This window comes from Vanacampus margaritifer, chromosome 2 (genome assembly GCF_051991255.1).
Source record: "Vanacampus margaritifer isolate UIUO_Vmar chromosome 2, RoL_Vmar_1.0, whole genome shotgun sequence".
Lineage (NCBI taxonomy): Eukaryota > Metazoa > Chordata > Actinopteri > Syngnathiformes > Syngnathidae > Vanacampus > Vanacampus margaritifer.
Window position 1 is genome coordinate 10,144,171 of NC_135433.1, and position 14,433 is coordinate 10,158,603.

The 14,433-nt window shown below is 39.0% G+C and overlaps 1 pseudogene; it reads left to right on the top strand.

Moving 5' to 3' along the window:
• The first annotated feature begins 12,995 nt into the window (after positions 1 to 12,995).
• On the top strand, positions 12,996 to 14,065 carry LOC144044332 (ras-related protein Rap-1b pseudogene; annotated as a pseudogene).
• Positions 14,066 to 14,433: the final 368 nt, after the last annotated feature.

Genomic DNA, 14,433 nt, shown 5'->3' on the forward strand with positions numbered 1-14,433 from the left:
TTTCTCCCCAATAATTGGGAAAATATATGCTTCAATGACTTTACATTTGTTTTCCTTCATAGTAAGGAGGTTTGCATCACAGTATCCTTTTGCCTCTTGAATCATTAAGTTTGTCTGTATAAAATTGTTCATTAAAACATTGGCAGCACTGTAATTATGTTATATATATGTTATACAAGGAAAACCAGTAGTCGCTCTAATGTGCTTTTTTTCCCTTTGTGGTGACTGATTCCACCACATTGGCCACTGTTGAATAGTAATGACAAATCATCAAGGAGAATACTGTATTGTGCATATGACATGGAATGACAGAATGTAAAGAAAGCATAATGGCTTCCACTCATATTGAATGATGGCTAATCGAATATAGTACAACAGAACAAAGCCCACCTTTTTCTCAATGTCAGGCTAAATTTAGATGATTAAACGGCATGCATAGGTGCCACAGCTTGCCTGGAAGCAAGCAGAAGGCAAAATAAAAATAAATAAACAAAACAAAACCCTGGATCAGACAACAGGGAGCAAAACAACCTGACATGAAACTAAGAGCAAATCCACACTTACAAGAAAATCGACAGTCCAAACTAGACACAAAGATTGCATTTGACTAGATAAGCCTTTGAATCAGCCACGATGGGCTGATGTTTCTAAGACACCGTTGCCAAGGTAAATTAAAAGTGCTGTGGCCTATTAAAAAAAAAGTCATAGATTTGCTGGATTCTGCTCCTTCAGTTTTTTTCTTTGCTGCACACAAGATTATTGAAGGAACAATAATGAGATATGTTTGGCTTTGAAAAGCACTCTACCACTCATGATAGACCAATTTGAATTCTCATCAAGCAAACAAGTCCAATTCACTGCATGTCTGGATGAGGATGGTGGGGATCAATTGAATATGGAGTGGCATGTATCTAAGTGAAAAGTTGTCTTTCAAACATTCAAACTGCAAAGATGATGTGGCTTTATAAAGAAAACTTCACAAAACTTGAGTAGTATTCATCAGAATGGCGCTTCTGTCACTTAATGATCGTGTAGTGAACACAGCTCAAAGTCATTCTAATTTCATTGCATCTGTACAAAAAAGTGGAAATATGAGGAAAAAAAAACATTAATTCTATTTTTTTTTTAAATAAATAAATAACCAAAAAGTAGGGTGCGCAAAAATGATTTACCCCCTTTTCTCGCAGTGCAGCCAATTGACGCCAACTGAAAAACACTTTCCATCTAAACTAATTGAATTGGAGCTGTTTTGCAAAGAAGGATCGGCAAAAAATTCAGTCTTACATCTTAGAGATGTGCAAAACTGATCGAGATGTACCTCAAAAGACTATAATTGCATTTCTACAAAGTATTACAGTGAGGGAATATTTTTGCACATCTTACTTTTCCGTTTTTTTATTTGTCAAAAAATAAACGTTTCAAATATCGTCTAAATTTTGTTCCACTTCATGTTTGTTTCCCACTTGGTGTTAATTCTTCACACACAGAGAGAAAAAAAAATCTAATTTTCTATCTAGTTTGAAGCTTGAAATGTGGCAAAGTGTCAAAAAGTTCAAGGGGTGCTAATACTTTCGCAAGACACCATTTGAATTGATTAAATGAACTACACCATGGTATTTTAAGCCCTTCCACAGTTAACTATAGGCTACTTTTGTCATTATCCCATGGAGGGAGGTCTCAGAGAAAGTGGGCGTGCGTTTAGTCTGCAGAAGCGGTGCGGGGTTGGGGCCGCACACAATGCCGTCAAACCATGCCAACAGCTCGTTTTCAGGTTGGGAGAGCAGAATAACCTAGAATTTCTCATACAGGGGCGAATGGAGGAAAACACAACTTTGGTCATGTTTTGGATGAGGAATAGCATTTTAACATTGCTAAAAGCTCCAAAAAGTTGATTTTTCATGTTGCAGTCCCTTTAAACTAATAGCCAATACCGATTTTGGGTGACTGTCTGAGTCTAGTGGACACTGAATCTGACTTCAATAATGCTAATAATGGTAGACCCCTAGTAGTACTCACACCCTTAACCCCTCTGCCTTCTCTCAAAAAAAGTGCCCTTTGGAAAGTTCGGCATTTTTTTTTTATTTGTTTTTTTAATCAACACTTTATTGAGGACAGGTCAATGTTGACACAATCATTTAGAAAAGCTGCATGATTAATCGCATGTGAATGTCAATTGCCTGTGAAAAATACACTTTTGCCTTATGTAATGACAACAGTCAGTCTTTTTCATTCTCATGCCATTGGTCTGTTTGGTTACAATTGGCCTATTTAGTAATTGTAGCATAATGCCTAGAAAGTAGAGGCTGAAAAGGGGGAAAATAAAAGGAGTTACAGCAAGCAGTCAAGGGAAGCATCTTTCTGCTCTCTTGGATGAAATCAAAGACGCATGAAGATGAAAGGTCAGACTCAGAGTCAAGGCCAGAGAGAGATGTTAACTAGAGTTTAGCAACTTTTAAAGATCCCATTTTATTTTATTTCACTGCCATTGACGTTTATAGACGTCAAGTAAAAACCTACGGAGCACTGCCAATGACGTCTAAAGACGTCATCCAATGATTTTTTTTTTTTTTTTTTGAAACGGGTAGAGGGAACCCTTCCGCATGTCTGGTGAAAGTTTTCAGCCGGTCTGTTGTGCCTAAGGACTATTTTTGGCCCCTAGAGGGCAGCGATGACTCTCTTTTGACAAGATCGGGTGGGCGTCAGTAGAGGCGGAGCTAGAGCGTCGAGCAGGAGATCAGAATGGAAAACAAAGGAAAAAAAAAATGGCGACCGTTTGCGAGGAGTTCACGGCCGAGCCGTTTTATTTCAAAGACAAAAGCATTGACCAAACCTAAAAGAGCACATTGATGATAACGATGATCATCATCGATGATGATGATGATGACTCCGTGGATGGAAAGCATTGACGCGGCAGTAGAAGACGTGTGGGGGGGGAAGCTAGATGGCTGAGGAGGAAGTGGTGCCCGTTTGGAAAGCAGCTCTCTACACTTACAAGACGAAAGGGATCGACCACGCTAAAAGAGCACATTGATGACGATGATGATCATCATCGATGATGATGAAGGTGAATCCGAGCTTGACGGCGAAATTGGAACCGCTGACGCGGCGGCTATGAGGGCGTCATAAACGCGGAGCACAATCGAGCACGTTCAGGCGGACGTTCGATCGGACGACGGAGAGTGCCCCGAGTCCAATGCATATTCATCGGAGGAGTGTGTACAGTCTGCTACTTGCTATTTATTCCCCGGAAAAAAAGGAAAGTGTAACGTGTAACGTTTGCATGCGAAACGGACAAAGTGAAAGTAAACTTGTGCGAGTCCAGCGGCGTCTCCTTGCACGCAGGAGAGCGTTATAAAAAGAAAAACTGTATTTGAAACATCCACATAATTGTAAGTAGTACCACAGTTGCACATATTTGTAAATAGTTTGCGAAATTGTTTTGTCAAATTGTTACACTGTTGAATGGAAATAAACGTATTTTTCAAAAAATACTTTTTCATTGTTGGTGAAAGCGTTTTACAGAAGTAAAGCACTATTTAGGTGTTTGTGGCATCATTCATGGACAAAAAGAAGTGTACAATTCACTGGAGTGCATGAAATAACATCGTTTCACAAAAAGCCCTTTTTCAAAACAGAATTTCGGTGAAAGTAACCATTTTCTATTGTTGATTACTGAAGAACGGAATAAGGTAGAAACAAACTTATTTTTTCTGATGAAAGATGAGAGTTCAATCTTTCATTTAGTAGTATGTGTGTTTCCATAGTCCAAACACAACATTTTCTGTGGACCTTGAAAGATCAGTCAAAATGCTTAAATCGGCTGGCACTGGCGACAACCCGTTTCTGAAAACGTCTGGTAGTGAAAGAGTTAATATTGATTTTCTCCTTAAGGTTAATTGGGTTGAAACATATTTTTTTTTTAAGTACTAAATCAGCAGGCATGAAGCTATTATTAGCTAAATTATTAGCTATTATTTAGTACAAACCATAACTGTAAGTTACTTCTATGCTACAAGTCTTGCAGTCATGTTGCCCTAATAGGCTGTTATTAAAACTAGCTGTGGGGTATTATTAATGAACGTTATGTGTGTGTAATGTTTATTTAAAAACTTCTATTGACATTTCCGAACATCCGGGCATTTCTGATTTGACCCCAATCCAATACAATGCAAATGCTTGCTTTATACAGCGAAAACAAACGGCAGATTGTAATACCTTTTCCTGTGACTATCATACAAACGTCATCTCATCACATTTTGAAATCAAAATAATCCTCACAAATCAAATTACAACAATCCAAAGTCCAACGCTTTTCAATGAGCAGATAGATTTCGTTCAACAAATTGACGGCCATCTTAACTTGTGACGTCATCTCGGAATTGTCAGTAAGGTATATTCCTTGTGCACAAAAGTGCCCCAAAACCGGTCATTTCACTGAAGTTACGAAAATCATCAAAACTTAATTAATGGTACTCTTCCTTCGCTTACACATTTTCTGCAATGCCAACTCAAATATCTCAAAGTCGGTGAAAGCCACAGGTTATTTTACAATCCTCGTCAAACAAATTTGCCTTGTTGAACCCCCACATATCCTCAAATCCATGGAGGCAAATACTGAATATGCTTATTGGGCAAACAGAGTAATTTAAAGAGGTTGTCCTGGGAATTACGATTTACGATTACTCAGTCTGTTGCATAGTCGAAGCTTCAAATGAAGACGTTGAAAACATGAGCCCCTGAAGGGACTTTGAAGCTCAGCAACAATGCAGGTAATTTCTTCCATAACATTTTGGCTTGTTTTTTCAGCATTAAATGTCAAGGTCGTTAAAGGTCCCTTAATTAGCGTACCCTTCTTTGGAAAGAAGCTGAATAATGCACACTGAGTGGTAATACCCTAAACACCCAATTACCAAAAAAAGATAATAATAATAAAAAAACGGTTAGAGGTTATTTCTATTGAGCAAAGCTATGATGAGTACAGTAGGAGGTATTTTACAATAACAAAGATTAAAAATCAAAATCACGTCCTCCCGTTCCATACATTAGAAGACCAGTTTTGAATTCAATGCAAACATGCCAGTATGTCAGAGTCCACATATGTTAAGTTGCTTACAGAATACTATGATTATCTAAAATTTAAAACGCACACATACGGTAGTCAGGTCATTTCAGTAGATGGTTTGTGAGCGTATGATAAGCGCAAACAAGTGGGAGAAGGTCATTCAGATGTAACAGCATCAGAAGTCAAACTCTCTTTCTCTCCCTCTATCTTTTGCCCACAGGCTTATTTTATGCTAATGATATGCTAACTGAATGTGTGTTCAATGTCAACATGAAACAGAAGTGAAAGGTTACGATTTTGTGTAACATCAACAGGCTATGCTAACTCACAGCACTACCGCTGGCCCTGAGTCTTTCTGATAAACACTAAAGAATAAACATAGGCTGGCAAAACATTATTCAAAAGGGCTAAGGACTATTTGGCAGGCTTGGGGAGTAACGGAATACATGTACCGCCATTACGTATTTAGATTGCAAAGAAAATTGTAACTGTATTCCATTACAGTTACAGGAAAAAACATGTAATCAGGTTACAGGTACATTTATTAAAAATAAACCGTTGCTACATGTCGGGGAGGTTGGAACGAACAAACTGACTAGTCGTGTCCTTCACACGTGGGCAGTTTGAAAAAGGGAGGAGGAAATGACGACCGGTATTTACTGGCACTAACTCGGAGCGAAAGTTTGAGCTGAGAGTCCAGCGGCATGCTACGCGCTGTAGCTTCTTGCTAGCTAGCCTACAACCATAATGTGAGTTGCACCTTCCAAACAAATCTTCCTCCCACCAATTCACTATTTAAACATATACACTGCTAAACTTGTGACTGGGATCAAAGTTCATTTTGCAGCTGATGTTCGAAAAGAGCACATGGCTTTCAATCAATCAATCAATCAATCAATCAATCGCCGACATGCTTTTTAATTACACATGGATTTTTGCTATTTGTAGGCTTCCCGGGTCCCTATCACCCGCAAATAGCAGGGGCACATTGTATAGAATATATATTGTGGTGATATTTATTTTTATTTTGTCTTCATGAGCATACTCAATATTGGAGTAATCCAAAAGTAATCCAGTTACATTACTTTAATATTATGGTACTTGGATTACGTTGCTAACTACATTTTTTTAGCAGGTAACTTGTAACAGTAATGGATTACATTTTAAAAGTAACCCTCCCAACCCTGCTATTTGGAATGCCATGTTAATACATGCAAAATCAATCGACCACCCAAACCTAATTATTAGCTGGAAGGTATATTTAGGCAATTTAAAATCTGCTTAAAGCAAAATCAGGAAATATTATTTGGTTAAAGATTAAATTAGCTTGAACAATGCATATTATTATCTTTGTTTGGCATAACTGCTACGTGAATCGAAAAGTATACGTAAAACAAACAAGTTGTTTCCTTGTTGGATCGCACGCCTCGATCCATTTCCCTCGGAGGCATCATGTCTTCCTGATGTCCCAAAACTCAGCCAGCATACCCTGCAAAACTCCCCAAATCTCACAATTTGGATCTAGTGGTTTTGCACCCTTGCACACCAAATCTCAAATCTGTTTAACTACTTTACAGTGCTCTGTGGGCTATATGTAAGTTTGGAAAAACAACACTAATACAGGCTCAGCCCATTTAACACTACAAATGGCTTCTCAAGTAGGAACAGCACGAACGAGTGATGTAATTAGAGAAGACGCAATCAATGTGCCAGCACGACCACACCTCTCATTAGTAGGACTGGATGTTCCCAACAAGAAAGCCTGCTAGAGGCGAGGTCTGAAAACAATTCCGTAAGCAATAAGCATGTGCCATCCATCGCATTATGTGTGAATACACAAGGGAACGGGGTGAAAGGCGGGATTAGAGAGAGAGCAGAACATATCCGTGTGCATGTCGGGTTTGTTAGCAGGATTTATGTTGACAGATAGACCATGGGATCATTTTGGAATTAACCTGAAAAGGTGTGAATTACTAGTTGTATTTAAAAGGATGTACGAAAACACCATTTAAATCAGGTATAAGTCAGTACAAATGTAGAAAATAGAGAGCAATTAAAAATGTATGTGTAAGCCTTTGTGCTGAATTATATATATGCAAAAAATGTTTGCTTATCAACTCAATGTACAATACTGTTGGCATATCTATGCACGTATAAGTGCAGCTGTTTATGTGTAAGTTGGTGTTTGTTTGTTTTTTCTTTTGTAAGGGGGTAGGATTCGATACGTTTTTTACTTCTTCCTACTCCCTTTTGGACATCTAAGATGTGCTTAACTCTTTGACTGCCAGACGTTTTCAGAAACGGGATGTCGCCAGTGCCAGCCGATTTAAGCATTTTGACTGATCTTTCAAGGTCCACAGAAAATGTTGTGTTTGGACTATAGAAACACACATACTACCAAATGAAAGATTGAACTCTCATCTTTCATCGGAAAAAATAAGTTTGTTTCTACCTTATTCCGTTTTTCAGTAATCAACAATAGAAAATGGTTAGTTTCACCGAAATGCTCTGTTTTGAAACAAAAAATGGAGAAAACAAGCTTTTTGTGAAATGATGTTATTTCATGCACTCTAGTGAATTGTACACTTCTGTTTGTCCATGAATGATGCCACAAACACCTAAATAGTGCTTTACTTCTGTAATACACCACCACCAACAATGAAAAAGTGTTTTTAGATTGCAAAATACGTTTATTTCCATTCAACAGTGTAACAATTTGACAAAACAATTTCGCAAACTATTTACAAATGTGTGCAACTGTTGTACTATTTACAATTATGTGGATGTTTCAAATACAGTTTTTCTTTTTGTAACACTGCCCTGCGTGCAAGGAGAGGGAGCAGGATTTGCAGTAGTTTCACTGCGATGGCCCCTTTCACGTGCAGACGTTACACTTTCTTAACGGCCTTTTTTTCCGGGGAATAGCAAGTAGCAGACTGTACCCACTCCTCCGATGAATTTGCATTGGACTCGGGGCACTCTTCGTTGTCCGATTGAACGTCCGCCTGAGCGTGCTCGGTTGTGCGCCGCGTTTTCCAGTGTTAGCATCGCTAGCCCGTGAACCTTTATGACGTCGTCATAGCCGCTGCGTCAGCGCTTCCAACTTTGGCTTCAACCTCGGAGTCACCATCATCATCATCATCGATGATGATGATCATCGTCGTCATCAATGTGCTCTTTAGCGTTGGTCGATGCCTTTTGTCTTTGAAAAAAATTCCCAAGTGTGAGCTGCTTGCAACCGGTCGCCATTGTTCGCTTCTTCAGCCATCTAGCTCCGCCTCACGTCTTCTACTGCCGCGTCAATGCTTCCAACCTCGGAGTCACCATCATCATCATCGATGATGATCATCGTCGTCATCAATGTGCTCTTTAGCGTTGGTCGATGCTTTTCGTCTTTGAAAAAAACTGATCGAGCGTGAGCTGCTTGCAATCGGTCGCCATGTTCTCTTCCCTTCCCCAGCCATTGTCCCCTCTAGCTCCGCCTCACGTCTTCTACTGACGCCTACCCAATCTTGTCAAAAGAGAGTCATTGCTGCCATCTAGGGGCCAAAAATAGTCATTAGGCTAACTAGATCTGCTTGAAACTTTCACCACAGCTGGCCAAGGCTTTCCTCCACCTGTTTCAAAAAAAATTTTTAAAAAAATTGGATGACGTCTTTTAACGTCATTGGCGGCCCTCCGTAGGTTTTTACTAGACGTCTTTTAACGTCCATGGCAGTGAAAGAGTTAATGATGATTATGTATGTAAAAAAAACAACTTTTCTTTTAAATTGTTTTATTTTAATTGCAGTATTTCTGTTGTTGGTTTATATTTTCAATAAACAAACAAACAAACAAACAGATGTGCTGCTTTTAATATCGTGGCATGACAAAGACGATATTGCGGCAGCTTTAATATCGCCATATCATGAGATTGCTGTTATCATTATATCCCTACTGCAAAGCAGGACCAGCATCAACAGAATGTTACTGTATACTCTATTGGGTTTTATGTAAACGGGTTCATCTGTATGAATTATTGTATGGAAGTTAGGACATTTAAAGTGTTATTCATAAAAATGCTTGTTACAGTTAAAGGTATATAATGACAATAAGACTATCTAACATTATTATGATTATTATTATTAGGGGTGTGAATTGCCTAGTACTTGACGATTCGATTTGTATCACGATTCATAGGTCGCGATTCGATTCGATACAGATTAATCCCGATACGAAGCTATAAATTGATTATTGCGATTTAAAAAAAAAAATCAAATTAAGAAAATACTCATCAATAAACATTGTAAGATTTGTATGAAAATGTATTTATTTTTCTGAAAATTTTTCAGGCTTATAACTGAGCCACTGCATTAAACAAACAGGTTGCAGTTGGTTTCATGTTTGAACAGCACTGAAATCAAATATTAAGGCTTAATGTCCATAAATATATATTTTTTCCATGCTTAACAATGTGTAAATCCTAACCCTAAGTAAGACGTTTTGTTGAATATTTCCATCAAAAACTGATGTTTAAAAATCGATTCGGCCGCATATCGAATCGATTCGAGAATTGCGTGCTGTAATATCGCAATATATTGCCCAATTGATTTTTTCTAACACCCCTTATTATTATTATTATTTACTTATTTTTTTATTTTTTGGTGTTTGTGTGTGTGCAAATCTGTTGTCTCGCCAGACTTCATTATACCCTCCACTGAATTGGCCACTTTACAAAGCTGTAAACATCAAATTATGTTACAAGTACAATATCTGCAAGGTTTCCGGAGCAGCTTCCAAAACACTGAAAGGGATTGTACTTTATGTATGCAACTAAGATCTAGTTGAGGAGTTCCAATGGAAGAAAAAAAAAAACTTATTTCAGTTCAAGTTTAAATATTTGTATTGAGTAAAACAAAAATCTGCACAAAAATCTACAAATAGGGGAATACATATATATGAGAGAGAGAGAGAGAGAGAGAGAGAGAGAGAGAGAAAAAGCGAGAGTCAGTGTTGTTTTGATGCTCAGTTCAGCCAACGACGGAAGGAAAAATGGAGAAAAGACTAATAGAGCAGCAAATCTTAAGAGGGTTTTTTTTTTTTTTTATCTTAGAAGACACGGTGTTTGGAGTCCAAATTGTTCCTCCGTAATCACCAAGCCCTCAGATGCACGACAGGATCCCTGCTAGAGAGGGTGAACACTGCCATGCTCATCACTCAAAGAGCACATAATCCAGCTTCTATATGTACTGTAGTGTCATGAAACTCCTTGCAGGAAATGACCTTTTTGACTATATTTATTGCTTGTCTGTACTATGTCATAAAAAAACATAGAGCCTACTAGAACGACATACCCCGTGAAGGTACTGAGGAGGACGACGCGCTCCGCTCGGCTTTCTTTTTGCTTCACTTCTGTCAGTAAGGTGGGGGCTTTAGGACCCAGATGCGGGAAGGCAGAGCAAGGAGGCAGAGGTGCAGTCCAAAAAGAGGTTTTAATTTCTAATCAAAAAAAGCTAACTTCAAAATACAAAATAAACTGAACTAACAAAACATGAAGCTAAACATGACAAAACAACTAAGGCGAGACTAACAACATGACATGGATCCTGATAAGGCAAAGAGGTCAGCGTGACGTGGCGAAAGACTTACGACAGTGGCAACAATGAACCGACACAGACAGGGGGGAGACAACCGACTAAATACACCAACATTAATGACATAACAAGACACACCTGGCTGAGGGCACTGATTGGATGACACATGAGGGTAATGGGGAAAGGTGGACACAATCAGGGATCAGGGTTGACAAAGACACCAAACAAGGAAGGGCAAGTGACCTGAAACGAGAGGAGTCAGACTTTTCACAATAAAACAGGAAATGACAAGACAAGAGGAAAACACAAGGGAAACAGAAGCTAAACATGACAGGGAGTAAACAAGACTGAAAATAAACATGACAACTAATAGGAATTCTATTTCAAGTCAATATTTGCTCAACAGTTGTGAACAACAACACATTTCCCTCGCACCTATAAGCCTGAAAATACATTTTTCAGACCTGCTTGCAATGAAGACAACGCCACCAACAGTTTGAAACAAAGAAAGTGGGCAATGTCATGTTCAAAGATGAATCAAGGTTCTGCCTGCTGGATGGCAGCAATAAAGTTTGGAAGACATTGTGGAGAACTCCGCAGATTGCGTAACATGTTTTGATGGGGGCAGTGTGATAGCGTGGTGCGGTGTATCTCTCACAGGCATACCAAATGTTGTCATCATTCAAGGCCATCTCATTATCAGCGGATGCAGTGCATTCGTAGTGGATTTGGCCCTCAGGTTGCTTGTGTATGGATATCTTTTTCAGTTTTCATGGAGCTTTTGCATAAAGGTTTCAAAGGGGTGCCACAATATTACCTTGCCAGTTTAAAGAAATGATAGAAGCAGTGCAATTGCTTGGGGACCACGAGCTTTAAACATAGATTTGGAGCAGTTTAATTGCTAGTGTAGAGCCCAAAGACTGGTGACACATATATTGTCGCGATTTTATGGTCAGAATACAAAAAAGCGAAAACTGTGGAGTCTTTTTAGAGAAATGACCAATTACATCAAAGGAGAGTAACATGACTGAAAATTCTAGTGGTGGGAATCTTTGAATGTCTTACAATTCGATTTGATTCCGATTTTTGGGCCTGCGATTCGATTCAGAATAGATTTTCGATTAAGACCGATTTTGGATTGACAATGATTTGATTGACAATGATTTTTGCTTCAATCTATGTGCAAGGAATTGTAATGATCTACTCTAGTCTGACTCGCTAATGCTAACTAGCGCACACTTTTATAACTCAAAAGAATGGCTCCAAACTGCAAAAAAGAACAACTTATTGGAATAACTTGATCGTGACTTTTTCCTTCTACTCTCTAATGTGGCTACAACTTAACAGTGTATTAGGCCGCGAGGAACCACACTGCCCCTCAGTGGCTAACGTGAACAGCGCTCCCAAAAAAGGCACACACAGACAAAGGCAAGACAGTATAAAATAATTTAAATAAAATCGATTTGGGACATTTAAAATAGATTCTGAATCGTACTAAATGAGAATCGCGGTTCTTATGAGAATCGATTTTTTGGCACACCGCTACAACATACATTTATATAGCAAATAGTAGCAATACCACATCTCCACTCCATCACTACAAGTAAATCTACAAAAGATTTACAAAATGATTCATTTGCGCGGTGGCAAAGCGATAAAAAGCTTAAGCCGAAAGATTAATTCTGATATGGGCGTAGAGAGATGAAGAGAGTGAAATCTACAAGCCCAAAACAGATGAACTGATTCAAATGTTCACAACTGAACACATACAAGCTAAAATTTTACAGGAATTGTGACCACGATAGGGATAAAAGGTTGCTTCAGAGTCTAGTGTGTTAAGAGGTTGAGTTGAGAGGCTGCAGCTCCCTACTGTATGCACCTTTACAGTATATGCCATATAGAAAATGCATGTATGGCTCTGGAAATACTTTCTTGTGTTATTAACATTACCCAAATACATGTTGACTCAAACATATGATTTTTTGTTAATAATCGCAAGAAACTATTTGTTATGATTTTCAGACCATTTAGTAGACACAAAAGGCCCTTACTGTATTGTTATGATCAAATTCTGATGTCCACATGTTTTGAATAATGAAGACTTTATCTTTTTCTTTTCTGTAAAAAAAAAAAAAAAAAAAAAATCCTGATACAACTACAGTTTTTTTTTCTTCTTCAAACAATGCATCCGTAAAAGAGTCACACAAGTTGGACTCTGTTTTTAGATGGATAGATATCACATGAGCAGCTTTCTCCCGATTGGTTGGAAGAAGGAGGAGGCAGACGTGTGTGAACATAAATAGAGCGTGCAGATTGTCTGGCTTCATACACTCCAAAGATCGGGGTACTTCTTTTACCAAGAGATTAGTAACTCAGCCAGCATGTCTGTTGAAGAAAAAGAGAGGACAAATGTGCGACTGGTGTTTTTGGGAGCAGCCGGTGTGGGGAAGACAGCCCTCATCCAGCGCTTCTTAAAGGACACCTTTGAGCCCAAGCACCACCGCACAGTGGAGGAGCTCCACAGAAAGGAGTACGAGGTCGGGGGTGTCAAAGTCAACATCAACATCATGGACACCAGCGGCAGCTATTCGTTCCCAGCCATGAGAAGGCTGTCCATCCAGAACAGCGACGCCTTTGCCCTGGTCTACGCGGTGAACGACCCGGCATCCCTGGAGGCGGTCAAGCGCCTGCGCGACGAGATCCTGGAGGTCAAGGAGGACAAGTTCACGCCCATCGTGGTGATAGGAAACAAGATTGACTGTCGCAACGAGCGGCAAGTGACAAGTGAGGATGTGGTCTCGACAGTGGAGCTGGACTGGAACAACAGTTTTGTGGAGGCATCAGCCAAAGACAACATTAATGTGCTACAGGTCTTCCGGGAGCTTTTGCAGCAAGCCAACCTGCCCGGCTGGCTTAGCCCGACGCTGTGCCACAGAAGGGAAACCTTTCCCAAGGAGAAAGACAAGAGGCCTAAAATGAACAAAGCCAACAGCTGCCTCCTATCCTAATGAAGTGATGCTGTAGAATGAGAGCATTTTGAAAATTCATTGAAAAAAATGGTGGTTACTTCATTGATGGGTAGCTGACTGGGTGGATGTGACAAGTTACTTCTCCAAAGTGGACTTCAAATATTAACTTCTGTATTTTCTGCTTGTCTTCTGTTATACCTTTTAAAAAGCCTTCAGTGGACTATGCGCAATGTGTGTACGATGCCCATATCAAATATGGGAATATAACTACCAGGGACAAACCTTGAAAATAAACCTTTAAAATGAATCAAGATTTCTAAACTGTGAACAAGATGACATGCCAGAATATACAGCAAGTGACTATGAGTGGAAACCATATCAAATTGTTGCAGCCTCGTTACGGTGTCAGTCAAGTACACGCATCTGTTTGCTTAAGTCCTTATATGGTAAAGAGTTCAAAATCCTGTTTTGTGAATTGCTTTTCCCCACATACATTTGAAATATTGTATTTGCACTTGCAAATGTAAAAACATTCATTTCATACTATAAACATAGTCATCTGTCTAACTATTGTTGATAAATGAAGCCGCTATAATTTATCATTTGCATTTCTTCATGTTACCTTCTTCATAAATGAAGAATTGATACCATGGAAGAACTCAAGCAGAAGCTTGTCTGTCTGATATTGCCCTCCCATGGTCATCATTTGTCTTGCAGCAAGCAGGGTCTGGAAATGGAATTATAGTGCAACTTTCTTGTGTCATTCCTAGATTACAAAAACAATAATAATAATTACGAAATACAATTTTACTTATATTTATTTAGCTAG